Genomic DNA, 16,480 nt, shown 5'->3' with positions numbered 1-16,480 from the left:
AAATTAAACCATTTATATTATTTAGTGAAGCTGAGCAGGAATGGATAACGTGATAACATGTTCTCCCAGCAAGCAGCAGTACATCTTTTGATTTTCTTCCCTCCCCTTGTGTATTCCAAATTAAAATCTGCCTATTCTAAATCACTGTCACAGCGAAATGACAAACAGAAGAAAAGAGCAAGAGATGAAAATAATCCCTTTCCTATACTGAATTCAATGGTGCTTATGTCACTTTGGACAAATTAATTCAGATTTTTCTCCCAATTCCTACCTATTAAAAAGGTGATTTCTGTCAGAGTGTGGTGGCTCATGTCTGTAGTCTCAGCACTTTGGGAGGCTGAGGTGGGCAAATTGCTTGAGACCAGGAGTTCAAGACCAACCTGGGCAACATGGTGAAACCCCATCTCTAAAAAAAAAAAAAATTGGGCAAATTAGCTTGGCATGGTGGTGCACACCTGTAGTCCCAGCTACTTGGGAGACTGAGGTGGAAATATCAATTGAGCCCAGGCGAGGCTGTAGTGAGCCATAATTATGCCATTGCACTTCAGCCTGGGAGACAGAGTGAAAAAAAAGATGGGGGGTTGTGGGAGTGGTTTCTGACTCAGTGTGTTTTAAACCAAGTTCCAAATTATTGCAGCAAAAAAGTTGACATGCTCTTTGAAGTTTGCTATGAATTGATTTAATCTAAAATCATAGTCATATTTGATTTGAAAATGAGAGAATGAATCGCTTAAAAATATATGGGTTAGGTACCTGTTTACCGAGTCTTCTGGTTTTTGTGAGGGAAAAACGAGAAATATTAAGTAAAACTTGCATTTAGGAAGCTTATACATTATCTGGGGAGGTAAAACTTTAATGAAATTATGGAATAATATAAAGCAGTTTGTAATAAATGGTGAGCACTGGCTACTCTTTCAGTGGATATTCAGAGAAAGGAGAGATTTAGTGTGTATTGTAGACGGTTACATGTCCCTATAGGAAGCAGAATTTGAAAGGAGATTTGAATAGTATTGAATTTAGATAGAGGGAAAGAGATGCCATGCCTGGTGACCGAAAATTATATGAACAGAACAAAGGTCAATAAAGGTGTATGTGTGGGTAAGCATCTTTTTTTATATTGGGCACAGTAAGAAGTCATAGTTTCAGGGAGTAATAAAGAGTAAGGTTTACCTGAACCTAGAACTGCTTCTGTATTTTAATTTTTAATTTTAAACTCCTTTATAATTGTGTACCAATATCAGCTGCATACCAGAATAGTATGTGACCCACAGATACACTAGAATTTTGAACATTTCCAGATCTGTATTTAATTAGTTTTGCATATTTAACCCTACATTTCTTTTTTTTTTTTTTTTTTTTTTGAGACATGGTCTAGCTCTGTTGGGCTGGAATGCAGTGGTGCTTGGCTTGCTGCAACCTCTCCCACGCAGGTTTAAGTGATCCTCCTACCTCAGCCTCCTGAGTAGCTGGGAATACAGGCACATGCCACCACACTTGCTTAATTTTTAAAATGCTTTTGTAGAGATGAGGTCTCACTGTATTGCTCAGGCTGGTCTTGAACTCCTGGGCTCAAACAGTTCTCCCGCCTCTGCCTCCCAATGTGCTCGGATTATAGGCCTGAGCCACTGTGCCTGGCCTACATTTCTTTTTCCATGTTTAAGTTGTTCATTAAACCACAGTGATTTGGAAAGAGCTGGATTTGGTTATGTATGTAAACTGGTATAAAACCATTTCTTGCACTCTCTTAAAATGTATAAAACCATTTCTTGCACTCTCTTAAAATTAGTTTTGCAGGTAAACTTTCGGAAAACTTAAAACAGGTACAAAAAAAAGTAAGCCCAAAATGTTTGTTTCAAGTAATGAATAGGTAATAGTTATTTTGAGGGCACTAAAATAGATTCTGCTTTGAAAGTAATATTCTTAGGGGGGTGTGTGTGTGTGTGTGTGTGTGTGTGTGTGTGTGTGTGTGTGTGTTTCTAGACTCTTTTTAGCAGAACCTTATATTTTTCAGTAAGCTTTTACTGTACATGCTGCTTTGGTTTTATCACCAGTAATGTATTCATTCGTATGACTGTTTTGCCTGTATTTATCTACAGAAAAAGGGTTGAATGACTTAAGGAATGCAGTAGTTTTCTATGTGATGAGACAACTTACGGAGCTACATGCTGAGTCACGAATATAGCTAAGCTAAAACTAGAGTTTTCTAGTTTTCTTTGGTTTTTAAGCAACTTGAATATAGTTAAATAGCACATAGATTCTTCCTTTTTAGACTCTGTAGAATGCCTTTGACTTTTAATTATCGTAGAAAGCAAATATAACTGTCTAGGAATGTTGCCTTTTGATGAACTCTTCAAATCTTCCTTATCTTTGGCATTGTACTTTGGGAATTATCTTTTAAAAGTCTTTCTGGACCCAATGTGTGATTTCTATTTTTTTTTTCTTTTTTTTTTTTTATTGCAACAGAATCTCACTGTCACTTGGGCTGGAGTGCAGTTGGCAGTTGGCTCACTGCCAACCTCTGCCGCCTGGGTTCAAGTGATTCTCGTGTCTCAGCCTCCTGTAGGATTACAGGTACCCACAACCATGCCCGGCTGTATTTTTAGTACAGATGGGGTTTCACCATGTTGGCCAGGCTGTTCTTGAACTCCTGACCTCAGGTGATCCGCCCGCCTTGGCCCCGCAAAGTGCCGGGATTACAGGGGTGAGCCACTGCGCCCACCTGTGATTTCTGACCTGTGTATGTTAACATTACTAGTTCCTTGGCTCCTCGCTTTTTATTTGGATTGTCACTCTAGTCATTTAATTTCCTCATTTCTCTTTTTACTCTTTCTCCAGTTTATCTTGCTTTCTAGTACCCTTCTAATATTTCTAATGTACATCTTTTATAACTTTTTTCTGTTCATAAATTGACAGTTGCTTCTGTTAATCTTTCATTTCCAATTCAGATCTGTCCTCTGTAGTCTGTTCTCACTTAACCTCCCCATCGTGCATTCTCTTTTTTTTTTTTTTTTTGAGACGGAGTCTCACTCTGTTGCCCAGGCTGGAGTGCAGTGGCCAGATCTCAGCTCACTGCAAGCTCTGACTCCCGGGTTTATGCCATTCTCCTGCCTCAGCCTCCCGAGTAGCTGGGACCACAGGCGCCCGCCACCTCGCCCAGCTAGTTTTTTGTATTTTTTAGTAGAGATGGGGTTTCACCATATTAGCCAGGATGGTCTCGATCTCCTGACCTCGTGATCCACCCGTCTCGGCCTCCCAAAGTGCTGGGATTATAGGCTTGAGCCACCGCGCCCGGCGCATTCTCTTTTTGATCTAGACCCTGTGGTACCTTGGGAGAAAAATCGTTTTCTTTCATTGTTTCTTTTTTCTGTTCTTCTGGTTTAGATTGCCTTTGCTCCTTTCTTACATGTTTAAGTCCTGCTACTCTTTAAAGGGTCCTCACAAAACCTACCTTTCTGTGAAGTAAACACAGTCATCATTGATTTGTCAACTTTTTGTATTAAGATGCCTCTGATTACAAGCAGTAGAAACCAATGTGAGCTAGCTTATGTTGAAAGCGGAAATTATTTTAAGGATACAGAATTTCCTGGAATTCAGGAGTAGGAATATATAGGCAGACCTCATAAAGGCTTGTGGTGGTGACATTGCCCTCTTGGTTTCAGTCAGGGTTCTTAGGAGAGCTGATTATTTTTCTCCTATTGATTTGGTTTTCTGGTTTGTTTTTTGCTATGCCATGCTGTCATTTTTTTTAAAAAAAATTAAACTATCGTCAGTAGTTTGGAGGATACCCTTCTGCAGATCTTGCTTGTATACATGTATACTTATAAGATCTTTCCTCTTAGAATGAAAATGACATGAAAATGAGGATCATTTCTCCTACTTTAAAAATGTATTCTGTGCCTCAGTCTGCAGCTTCCTTCGTTGTTGTTTTTTTAGACAGGGTATCACTGTCACCTAGGCTGGAGTGCAGTGGCATGATCATGGCTCACTGCAGCCTTGACCTCCCAAGCTCAAGCAATGCTTCCACCTCAGCCTTCCGAGTAGCTGGGACTACAGGCGCACGCCACCACGCTTAGCTAATTTTTGTTTTTTTTGTAGAAATGGGGTTTCGCCGTGTTTCCCAGGCTGGTCTTGAACTCCTGAACTCAAACCATCCACCCACCTTGGCTTCCCAAAGTGCTAGGATTATAGGCATGAGTCACCATGCTCAGCCTACATCTTCTTTTCAAAATAAAAAATATATATATTACGTAGAATAAATATTGTTTGAAGTCAATTCAGTACACATACTTCTTTCTGTATAATTTCATGTGGATGTTCCATTATTTTTTAATTTTCCTATTCCTGGGCATTTAAGTGATACTGATATATATATTTATATGTTACGCTTTTTAGGGGGTAGGATATTCTTAAAAGTGAGGTTTTTGTGAGTATACAAAATTGAGTATTATCAAGGAAAATATAAATTACCGAAGTGACTCAAGCAGTAGAAAATCTAAAGAGCCCAGAAACCATAGAAGGACTTGCAAAGGTTGTAAGGTCTAAAAAGCTGAAGTGTTACTAGTTCCATATGGTGTTCTTGGTGCAGTCTGTATAATTTTAAGGAAAGAACAAAAATTAAACTATGGTCAGTAGTTTGGTTAGTGAACTATTTCAGAGCAGATGAAATAGTGGTAAGTACTGCAATCCATTTTACAAACCCTCTGTAATACCACTGCCAAAACTGTTATAGATAGCAAAAAAGAAAAAAAAAATCTAAATAACATTTTGTCAGATGAAATTCAGCACTTTATTAAAGAATAATATGCTGCATATTGCAAAAATAGTTCAACATTATAGTTCTGTTCATTTGTTTGTATAGCATATAGAAAGAAATATATAGGCAAAATTAAATGGGTGTTAAAATTTTTAGTATTTCTTTTAACAGTATCAAGATCAGGAACCATATTGTTAGTTGAATACCATTTGTTTTTGTATAAAATACATGTATCTTTTTATTTTTTTGTTGAGATGGAGACCCGCTCTCTTGCCCAGGCTGGAGTGCAGTGGCACGATCTCAGCAACCTCCATCTCCTGGGTTCAAGCGATTCTCCTGCCTCAGCCTCCTGAGTAGCTGGGATTACAGGCATGGGCCACCACACCCGGCTGATTTTTGTATTTTTAGTAGAAATGGGGTTTCACCATGTTGGTCAGGCTGGTCTTGAACTCCTGATCTCAGGTGATCTTCCCACCTTGGCCTCCCAAAGTGTTGGGATTACAGGTGTGAGCCACCGCTCCCAACCACATCTTTTTATTTATGTAACAACACTGCATACATAATTGGTATTCTGGTTGTATTAATTCCCATTACTTTTTAGGTAGCCTCATTCCTCACAACTTAATTGTTAAACAAACTAAAAACACTTACAGCATGAATTTATATAACATGAGTGAAATTTAGTAACATAATTCATCATTCTCTTGAGTGTTTACCATTAACTTTGACGCTGGTGTTAAAGTGTTCGCTGCACTGGTATGAGTGGGTATGTGTGTGTTGATATGGGGAACACAGAATTGAATGATTCCTATATTGTTTTGATTTCTTCTTCACCTTTAGTGTCAACATTCTCCTATTTTATACTGGCAGCAAGTATATTATTTTGAGTTTGTTTAAGAAAAACTCAGTTGGTTTACCACAGAAGTCACTTGCTTTGTTTGAGAATTTCAAAATTATCATGGCTTCATGCCACTTTATTTCATAAAGTTTCATAAAATTGCAGTCTAGAGGCAAAAAGATTGCTGTTTTCACAACATCCAAATGTAAGTTGTTTGCTTGTGCTATCATAAGGTAGTATGCCAGTGTGGAGGCCCTGGTGATCTAAGACAGCATTTTATGAAACACTGACCTAAGAGTAACCAGTGATCACTAGGAACATTTTTGTATGTGTGTTCTTGACTTTTTACTTTTTACACATTTGTTTATCCATTCTGTATCCATCTATCAGTATTTGAACAAATTAAACTCTATTATGTCTACTGTTAATTTTTTCTTCACTTAAGGTATGTTACATATCATTGTGTTAGTAAATGTGAGTTTACAGTATTGATTTTTAGATTGCATAATATTCCCGTAAAATACCATACTTGATTTAATCATTATTTATTAGTGGACACTTATTTTTAATTTTGTGATTTTATAAACAATGGCACAAATAATATTTCTGATTATTAGCTTTAGGATGCATTTCTAGAAGTGAATCAGAAGTTGTATGCCTTTTCCCCCAGACTTTTTATGTATGTATTGCAAACTCTTCTTTATAAAAGTCCTGCCAGTTTTATCTCCATCATTAGTATATCATTGTGCCTTTTTTCCCTCACTGACCAACACTAGGTATTACAAATATGTAACATCTTTTGCAGTCTGATTGGCAGAAGTTTTCTCATTTTTGTTTGTTTTGAATTCTAGTGAAGTTGGGCGTGTTTTCACTTATATTCCTCTGTGACTTTCTTCTTTGGGTCTTTTGCCCAGTTTGTAACTTGTTTTTATTTTTATTATGAAATGTGTTTATGTACCAAATGCACACTGTGTGTATGGTTTAAAGATAAATATCTGCATACCAACTGTTTGAGAAACAGAAGCTCCTTTCCTCTACCCTCATTGTGTTCTCTCTGGTCATATCCTCCTCTCTGCTCCTAACCAATATGAAACTACCATTCTAACTTTTGGTATTTTGATGACTATAAACACCAAATTGTTTAGTTTTGAAAATTTGGTAGCAAGCCTAAATCTAGCTGTACAGTGAAAGGGTAACAGTGCCACTAGTAGATGAAGGCTCCCAGGAGAAGTTAAGGTAACAGCATACCTAGATCACAGTCTGGTTTTAGTTTCCCTAGAATTTACCAGAGCCGCTTTTGGGGAAGTCTAGGTAAGTCATGAGTGAATCCTAGCAACCTTAGGGCTCACTGTAATCAGAGAATCTGGCAGGCCCAGAGTATAGACCAGATAGTGGATGTCTGAGAGAGGCTGCTCTGTAATCTTGGTTTCTAAGCTCACCATGCAGTTGATCTGGATATAAAGGTATGGAGGGAAAAGCAGGAATATGATGAGTTTATGCCAATACAAGCCAAATACAGATAAGAATCTGGGTCAGGCTCACCTGGGGATTCTGTCCAGTGGTTGAAAAGATGGTACAGTGTCAGTGATGTTTTTGGCGATGGAAGTCCTCAATGTGTCTTTTGATGTCCAAGATGTCTTGTCTTTGGACTGACAGGAGCATGTGATCTGTGGTCCAACTGTTTGTTATCCTGGTATTTCCCTTTACCATCATCTTGGGGATGTTATTTACTTCTCTCTATTCCATTTGATCTCACAATGCATATATTTCATGTCTTTCTCTCTCTTGGTTTATTCTTTCATTTTGGTGGAGTGTATCTTATAGTAACAACTTGGGGGAGGATGTCTGGCAGATAAATTTTGAGATTTTGCATGTCTTCATTTTACCCTTATACTTAGACCTTTGGCTAAATGTAAAATTCTCGGTTGAAACTTTATGCCAGAATTCAAAGATATTGCCCCTTTGTCTTTGTCCATCTGTTATTGTTGTTATTGTTGTTATTTGATTTCTAATTTGTTTTCTGACCTTTTTTGTTTCTTTTTAGAAACTGGATTTTGCTTCTACTGTTATGAATCTTTGCAATGATATGCCTTCGTACTTTACACTGAGCACTTGAAAATGTCCACTTGGTGGACGTTTTCATCCTGGAAACTGCTTTCCTACAGCTCAGTACTTTAAAAAGTTATTTTATTGATGATTTCCTTCCTCTTTTTCTTTGTACTCTCTTCCTGCCCTCCTGTTAGTCAAATGTTAGACCTCCTAGGTTGCTCCTCTAACTTTCTTACCTTGTTTCTCCTGTTTTTCATCTCTGTGTTTTGTTTTTTTCTGAGAAGTTATTTCACCTTTACCTTACAGCCCTTCCATTGCCCGTTTTTGCTTCTTTATGTTTTCTTATTTCTTAGAGTTCTTTTTGTTCTTTTGATGTTCCCTTTTTGTGGCATCCTGTTCTTACTTCTTATATCCCTGGAAATCAGTGAATTTTTAAAAATGTATTGTCTTGGCCAGGCACGGTGGCTCACACGTGTAATCCCAGCACTTTGGGAGGCTGAGGCGGGCGGATCACCTGATGTCGGGAGTGCGAGACCAGCCTGACCAACATGGAGAAACCCCGTCTCTACTAAAAATACAAAATTAGCTGAGTGTGGTGGCCCATGCCTATAATCCCAGCTACTAGGGAGGCTGAGGCAGGAGAATTGCTTGAACCTGGGAGGCAGAGGTTGCAGTGAGCCAAGATCGTGCTATTGCACTGCAGCCTGGGCAACAAGAGTGAAACTCCATCTAAAAAAAAAAAATTGTCTTAATACATAGTCTCAGTTTCTAAAAAATTACTTTTTTTTTATTTATTTGGTCTGGATCTTGAACTAATATTAGAGGGTTTTCTCAGATATCCGGTAATCCTTGGCTGTCTGCTTGTGTCTCAGAAGCTCCTGGAAAGCCCAGTCTGAACCCATAGAAGGGTTTGTAACACAAAGTTTTGACTCCCACTGTGGGGAGCTCTTTGGACTGGGCCAGGCACCAGAATCTGGCCCAGTGTTTCTCCAACTGGTGAAGCTCTAGGATTTTTTTTCCTTATTTTTCTTTTTGAGACGGAGTCTCGCTCTGTCGCCCAGGCTGGAGTGTGGTGGCTCAGTCTCGGCTCACTGCAAGCTCCGCCTCCCGGGTTCACACCATTCTCCTGCCTCAGCCTCCCAAGTAGCTAGGACTACAGGAGCCCACCACCACGCCTGGCTAATTTTTTGTATTTTTAGTAGAGACGGAGTTTCACCGTGTTAGCCAGGATGGTCTCAATCTCCTGACCTTGTGATCTGTCTGTCTTGGCCTCCCAAAGTGCTGGGATTACAGGCATGAGCCACCGCGCCTGGCCTGATATTTTTTTTTCCCTTTTACCTCTCAGTCTATTACAGCTGATAGTTTTAAAGCATAATAAAAATAAATTGCCAGAATAATGAAATTTTAAAAATGAAGACATATAAAACACAAGTATGTATTTTTATTATTAGATTTAACAGATAATAACCCTAACTCTGAAAATTTCTGTATTAGTTTATAAATGTTTATTTTCGGTTTCGGTACTTACCTTGTCATGGACTGGTGACAGATGGCTTATGGACCATCAGCAGACCATAGTTTAAGGAGCATTGTTGTCACCTAGGAGCCAACCTAGAAGCAGAAAAAAAAAAGGGGATATGAGGTGAGGGTTTGTGTCTCATGTATGTGGTGATTTAATCCTCTTGGTTTTGGTGTAGTACCTACTCTCTCACCTGTGCCTGGTCTCCCCGAAAACAAAGATTCTGTTTTACCCACTGTAGACAGTAAGCCTCTAGACTTCTGTAGTGGGGAAACAACAGTAACCGATAGCTTGATAGAGTGAGGAAGAGAATCTTAGCATCTAACTAAAAGTCAACCTGCTTTCTCCAAATTTCTGTTTTAGCTTCCTCCTCACTCCTTCCTCCCATTTCGGAGTTGCTTGGTGCTGCCAGTTCTTAGGCCTCGTAAAGATTCAGAATGTAAAATGTGTTAGTTGCTAGCTTTCCCAACTGTCTGCAAGGTCATTTATGTGCTTTTCAGTATCCAAAATTTTGTTGCTGTTGTTTCCTCTGCTGTTTTCCATTGTGAATTTTGCTGTAAGCGATTCTAAATATTTGTTGTCGCAAGTGTTCTTTTTCTCCATCCAGTCTTTTCTGCTTTCTTAACTACATTAATAACAATGTTTATATTCATTTCTGTGTTGTAGGTTATATTGTTTACAGATATTTGTTCTATATTACTTTTTTTGAGTTCTTTGTGATTTAAATTTGAATTTGCTGAAGTATTTACTCAAAACTTTTTTCTTTAAAGAATACATATGTAGTATATTTTCTGAATCTTTGCATATCTAAAATTGTGCTTTTCCCTCACATATGGGAACTTTTCTGGATGTGAAATTAATCTTGGGTTACCTCAGAACTCTATATAAATATTATTCCATTTTCTTCTCGAGTTTAGAGTTGTGAATAAAATGTCTGATTAATATTGGTGTTTGGGCTGGGCGTGGAGGCTCACACCTGTGATCCCAGCACCTTGGGAGGCCAAGGCAAGTGGATCACGAGGTCAGGAGATCGAGACCATCCTGGCTAACACGGTGAAACCCCATCTCTACTAAAAATACAAAAAAAAATTAGCCGGGCATGGTGGTGGGTGTCTGTAGTCCCAGCTATTTGGGAGGCTGAGGCAGGAGAATGGCTTGAACCTGGGAGGCGGAGCTTGCAGTGAGCTGAGACTGTGCCACTGCACTCCAGCCTGGGCCACAGAGCAAGGCTCAGTGTCAAAAAAATAAAATAAAAATAAAAATAAAAAAATTGATACCTGATTAAAGGTGGTGTTGCTGATGAAAAATCCCTTTTTTTAAGGTAACTATGACCACCTTTTTGGATAGCATTTCATTTTTATCTTTTAAGCTAAAAATTTTTACAAGAATAAGTTGTAGATACTGAGCTTTATATTCTCCTTCTACCTTGTAATCTTGCCTGGTTATTTGGAGAGCCTTTGATTTTAAAAATTTAGGTCTTATTGGAAACAAACAAAAACCTAGGTACAATTTTTTCTCATTTTCAAAATCATTATTGCTCCCGCATCTACTTTGTTCACTCTTATATGACAGTCAATATGCTCTTTTTTATTTTATTTTATTTTATTTTTGAGACGGAGTCTCGCTCTGTCGCCCAGACTGGAGTGCAGTGGCCGGATCTCAGCTCACTGCAAGCTCCGCCTCCCAGGTTTACGCCATTCTCCTGCCTCAGCCTCCCAAGTGGCTGGGACTGCAGTCGCCCGCCACCTCCCCCGGCTAGTTTTTTGTATTTTTTTTAATAGAGACGGGGTTTCACTGGGTTAGCCAGGATGGTCTCGATCTTCTGACCTTATGATCCGCCCGTCTCGGCCTCCCAAAGTGCTGGGATTACAGGCTTGAGCCACCGCGCCCGGCCCTCAATATGCTCTTTTTTTCAATATGCTAGTTATTATCTGATTTTTTTTTAAATTTTCTCTTTTTGTTTTAATTGCAGTAACTTTCTTTTTGTTTTTTGTTTTTGTTTTTGTTTTGTGACAGAGCCTCATTCTGTCACCCAGCTTGGAGTGCAGTGGCATGATCTCGGCTCACTGCAGTCTCCACCTCTACCTCCTAGGTTCAAGTGATTCTTGAGCCTCAGCCTCCTGAGAAGCTGGGATTACAGGCACCCATCACCATGCCTGACTAATTTTTGTGTTTTTAGTAGAGATAGGGTTTCACCATGTTGGCCAGGCTGGTCTCAAACTCCTGACCTCAGGTGATGTGCCCTCCTCGGCCTCCCAAAGTGTTGGGATTATAGGCGTGAGCCACTACTCCCTGCCTTACTGCAATAACTTTCATTATGGTCACAGCTGGGTGGGAGAACAGGGGAGAGGTTTCTCAGAAGGTTCAGATTATTTTCTCTTTTTAGAGCTGCTGTATCCAGTGATGTTTCTGCCTACTTATCTTTTTTTGTTGGCATTGGTGGTTAAGATGAATTCCTAGAGAATACACCAAGATTTTCTCAGTGTTTTTGTTAGGAGAAGGGGAAGTTGAGATTTAACCTCATTTATTTTTCTGACAGTGTAGAGATAATTCAGTTGTGTGGCGAAAGGACAGGGCTCTTGAGCAGAGGAAGATAGCCGTGGGTGTAGGAAAATTCATCTTTGCTCAGAAATAATGTCCTCTTTGCATCTCTCCTGACAGTTGGTGCTAACAATCCCCTACTCTGGCCTCTGGACCTAGCTTGAAGTTCTGGATTAATTTCCTTCTTCCTTGTACCTCAGCCTGAGCCTTCTGTCACCCAAAGGGCTCCAGCTTTTTTTCACTCAGGCCTCACTTTATCTTCCAAGGTATGTTTAGGGGTAGGAGTAGTCAGAATTATCTCTCACTTCCTTACTTGGGGTATAATGGGCAGATCCTCATTAAATATTGACTGGATGAATGTTCCTAGTGAACTCCCTCTTTAAAAATGGTGGTTGGCAGTGGGTCGGCGTTTGTTTTTACTCCCCTCTCACCAGACCATTTCCTGTCAGACACCTTGCTGTATGTATATGGAATGTTTTTCTAGTTCCTAACCATTTTGTAGGAGTTTTTAAGTTATATTGTTTGGTTGTTTCAGTAGGCAGTTAGGAGGAGGAGGAAGTCAGATGTTTTCAGTTGCCGTGTTCTTATAGGAAACTACAGATTATTTTAATACTTTTACAAAGTTGTATTATTTCAAGACCTATTGAGATGTTGGTCAAGTCTTATGCTGTAATAATACATATATAGAAGGCAGTAGTTTAAATAGCACATTTAAAACCAGTAATCTGGGCTGGACGTCTTGGCACACACCTATAATCTCAGCACTTTGGGAGGCCAAGGCAAGTGGATCACTTGAGCTCAGAAGTTCAAGACCAGCCTGGGCAACATGGCAAAACCTCATCTATGCAGAAAAATACAAAAATTAGCATACTGTGATGGTATATACCTATAGTCCCTGTTACCTGGGAGGCTGAGGTGGGAGGATTACTTGAGACCAGGAGATTGAGGCTGCCGTGAGCTGAGATCATGCCACTGCACCCCGGCCTAGGCGACAGTGAGACGCTGTCTCTAAATAAATAAATAAATAAATCCAGCAATCTTTGTTGGTGGGTAGAGATTGGACTGTGGTAAAAAGAACATTAGCTCATAGGTTGGAGGATTACAATTGTAATAAAATTTTTCTTTTTTTATGTTGAGATGTTCGCAACATGCCAACATGTTTTGTCCATATGTGGCAACCTTTGTATAAATTGCTGTCAGATAACAGGTTTGTGTATTAGTCAGAGTTCTCCAGAGACACAGAACCAATAAGATATATACACAGTCATACCTTGTTTAACAATGGGAATAAGTTCTGAGAAATGGGTCATGAGGTTATTTTGTCATTGTGTGAACATCAGAGTGTACTTACAAAAACCTAGATGGTGAACCTGTTACACACTTAGGCTATGTGGTATAGCCTATTGCTTCTAGGCTACCTGTATAGCATGTTACTGTACTGAATAGTGTATGCAAATGTAACACAATGATCAGTATTTGTGTATCTAAATGTAGAAAAGATGCAGCAAAATTACAATATTACAGTACTACAATCTCTTGAGACCACGTTTGTTTATTTGGTTTATTGTTGACTAAAACATAATTATGCAACATGGACTGTATATAGATTGATAGATATATAAATACATGAGAGGGGATTTATTAAGGGAATTGACTCGTGTGGTTATGGAGGCTGAGAAGTCCTGTAACAGGTTGTCTGCAAACTAGAGACCCTGGGATGCTGGTAGTGTGATTCAGTCCAAGTCCAAACGCCTCAGAACCAGGGAAGCCGATGGTCCAATTCTCAGTCTGAGGCTAAAGGCCTAACCAGAGCGGGGCTGCTGGTCTGAGTCCTGGAGTCCTAAGGCTAGAGAGCCTGGAGTTCTGATGTCCAAGGGCAGGAGGAAGAGAGTGTCCTTGCTCCAAGAGAGAGGCAGGGGAAATCCTTTTCTCTCCTTTTTTGTTCCGCCAAGGCCCCTGGCCAATTGGATGGTGCCCACCCACACTGAGGCAAATCTGCCACACTCAATCTACTGACTCACATCCTGGTCTCTGGAAACACCCTCACAGACAAACCCAGAAGTAATGTTTTATCGGTTTTCTAGGTGTTCCTTAATCCAGTCAAGTTGATACCTAAAATTAACCATCACAGATTGCTTCTCCATGCAACAAGTTGAACATAATTGAAGACATATAATAGACTCTCTAGAGAAACTTAAAATTTGAGGGCAAATAACAAACCCCAAACTAGCTAAAATACACAAACTTCTCTAGTGCTGTATTGTATATGCCATTAAATACGAAGAAGATTGACATTCAACTTTATTTAACAGTTACCAAGCTTAAGTAAGAGCTAAGTGGATTTCCTAATAAGATGGTCTCTTTTATCCTTATTGTTATGCCATTTTTTTGACTTACAAAAATGTTCCCAGTGAAACTTTTGAACCTCTTGTATTTGAAGTTGAAACTAGTGAAAACACATGAAAACTCGAGTAGTACAGAAGAGGTGTCAAATGTGAAATAGGACATAAGCAGTGTAAATACTGAGTTTCCATCTGCTAGGCATCTAAAATTTTTTGATACTCAAACAGAAAAAGTGTGTATTACATTTTAATAATCCTATTCTCAAGGTCTAAGTGAGACATTATTAGAGAAAGAAGCCAAAGCTGTCTGTTATGTTTTATTTCACAACCATTTTGACTCCTGAGTTACATATTAGAGTATCTTACAAGATTAGACAGTTTGATTTCCTACCTCTATATATATTCCATTTCCCCACTCTTGCCCTAGTCCCTGAAGGATAACTGAACACGTGATTTAGTAATACTATTTTCTTTTTAATAAACTCATATAATTCTTTCTACACCCAGCCTGGGCAACATGGTGAAACCTCATCTCTACAAAAAATGCAGAACATTAGTTGGGTATGGTGGCGCATGCCTGTAATCCCTGCTGCACGTCGGGAGGCTGAGGTGGGAGGATCACCTGAGCCTGGGAGGTCAAGCCTGCAGTGAGCCGTGATGGTGCCACTACACTGCAGCCTGAGTGACAGAGTGAGCCCCTGTCATCAATCTTTTCTTTCTCTTTCTCTTTCTCTCTCTCTCTTCCTTCCTTTCCTTTCCTTTCCTTCTTTCCTTCCTTTCTTTCTCCTCCCTCCCTTCTTCCTTCCTTTCTTTTCTTTCTTTTTTTTCTTCCTTCCTTTCTTCTTTCTTTTCTTTTTTTTCTTTTCTTTTCTCTTAACAAAGCAGTGAGTTAGAACCTGACTGTTGGATTGTAGAGCCCTTCTCTTATTGGTAATTAGCGTCTAGTTCATTCTCCTAGAAAGGCAAGTGCTCTGCTTTGCTAGTCATTCTGAAATCATCTGTAAGCCCCATCTTTGTTTAAGAATAGCAGTCAGATAATTCTTCTCAGCGTTTTCTCCTGGTTTCCTGACAGTTCCAGTTACTTTTTCAGCTTTTCTTGTTTTAGGGCCCTAAAAACCCTTCATAAGGCCTTCATCTTGTATTAAACATCCCATTCTAGATTCACATTTTACTGTATTAGTCATGGCATGTAAAACAGTTCAATAATTGGTATCCTTCTGATTAATTTATTGTAGATCTCTTAATATGTAAGTAACTCAACTTTTAATCATTCCCTCAGTAAAGGATTTCTAAAACACTAAAGTTCATAGGCATTTAGATTAATTGAAGTTTAAAGCTGAGACCTTTGGCTAGACATTTATGGATGGGGAGCTTAATGTGATTTATACTATATTTTGTTTAGCTTATCTGATTTTGTCTATTCATATATATATAGCACAAAATTAAAAACATGTAATTTTTCTAATAATGCAGTTTGATATTTTAATGACTGAACCTTCAGTATTCAGATTCCTGTCTCAACAATATATTGTTATGTCCCATATATGATAATCACATAGAGTAATAGTGGTAGCTATGATTTATATAGCACTTTTAAGGATATTTTTACATATATTTTCTCATTTTATATTCACAACAACATTGTGAAAGACATAGGGGAAGTACTAATTTTTTCCCCCATTTTACAGATGAAGGAACTAAGACACAGAGGTTGAGACTTGTCTAAAGTAACATGACCAGTAAGTGCTTGAATTAATGCAGGTAGGTAGTGATGGGTATGTTCTAATCTGCCAAGGGCTTTTCCTTGCTGTCATCTGGCTAGAGTTCTAGGGATATAAATCCACATAGCAAAATGGTAGGGAACCAGAAAGGTAGTAAGTAGATGAACTTTAGGACTACACCAGGAAAATGGTGCTGCTGTTCTTTTAAATATCTTCCTTTTTGTTCTTTTTGTTTGTTTGTTTGCTAACCTGTTAGTAATGATAAGCAGATACTGTCTTTGGTTGTTTCTGTTAGGTGAATGAAGCTTTTGTTAATTTAACTGTAGATTATCTCTGAGGAGCTAAGGAAGTAGAAAATCTGGAGAGAAGTCTGTTGGTATTCTCACAGGGAATAGCTATTAGATCAACTAAGCAAATGAAAAAGTTAATAGTATATGGATAAACCACATGTGAGTAATTGGAACTTTTTAGGATTCTGAGCTTTTTAAAGTCTTGTTTAAAAACTGTGTTATCACCTTAATATAAAAATCTTAGTGCTTGAGCGTACTTATCCAACTGTGGTTTTCTTTAGATGAGGAAACTGAGGTCCAGAGAAGTTGAAGCTTTCCCAAGGTCACACAGCAGAGCTGGAACTAGAGCTTGCATTTCCTGACTTCCAGATTAGTGTTATTTTTACTTCAAACTGTTACTTCTTGGTAAGCTGTTCTTAAAATACTT

At 38.8% G+C, this 16,480-nt stretch overlaps 1 protein-coding gene across 28 annotated transcripts in view; it reads left to right on the top strand.

Annotated features, from left to right (window-relative positions):
- Positions 1-16,480, top strand: part of LOC105478462 (zinc finger protein 518A) — a 173,293-nt gene that overhangs the window by 10,968 nt on the left and 145,845 nt on the right. For 8 of the 28 annotated variants that reach the window (XR_011607712.1, XR_011607710.1, XR_011607713.1 and 5 more), the window contains exon 4: positions 15,731-16,458. The gene's annotated coding sequence lies outside the window, so the exon portion shown is untranslated. The other 20 variants (XM_071069383.1, XM_071069376.1, XM_071069385.1 and 17 more) reach the window with 14 other exon arrangements.

This window comes from Macaca nemestrina, chromosome 9 (genome assembly GCF_043159975.1).
Source record: "Macaca nemestrina isolate mMacNem1 chromosome 9, mMacNem.hap1, whole genome shotgun sequence".
Taxonomy (NCBI): domain Eukaryota; kingdom Metazoa; phylum Chordata; class Mammalia; order Primates; family Cercopithecidae; genus Macaca; species Macaca nemestrina.
Note: the sequence above shows the minus strand (reverse complement) of the source record. Positions and strands in the feature narration are given on the sequence as shown.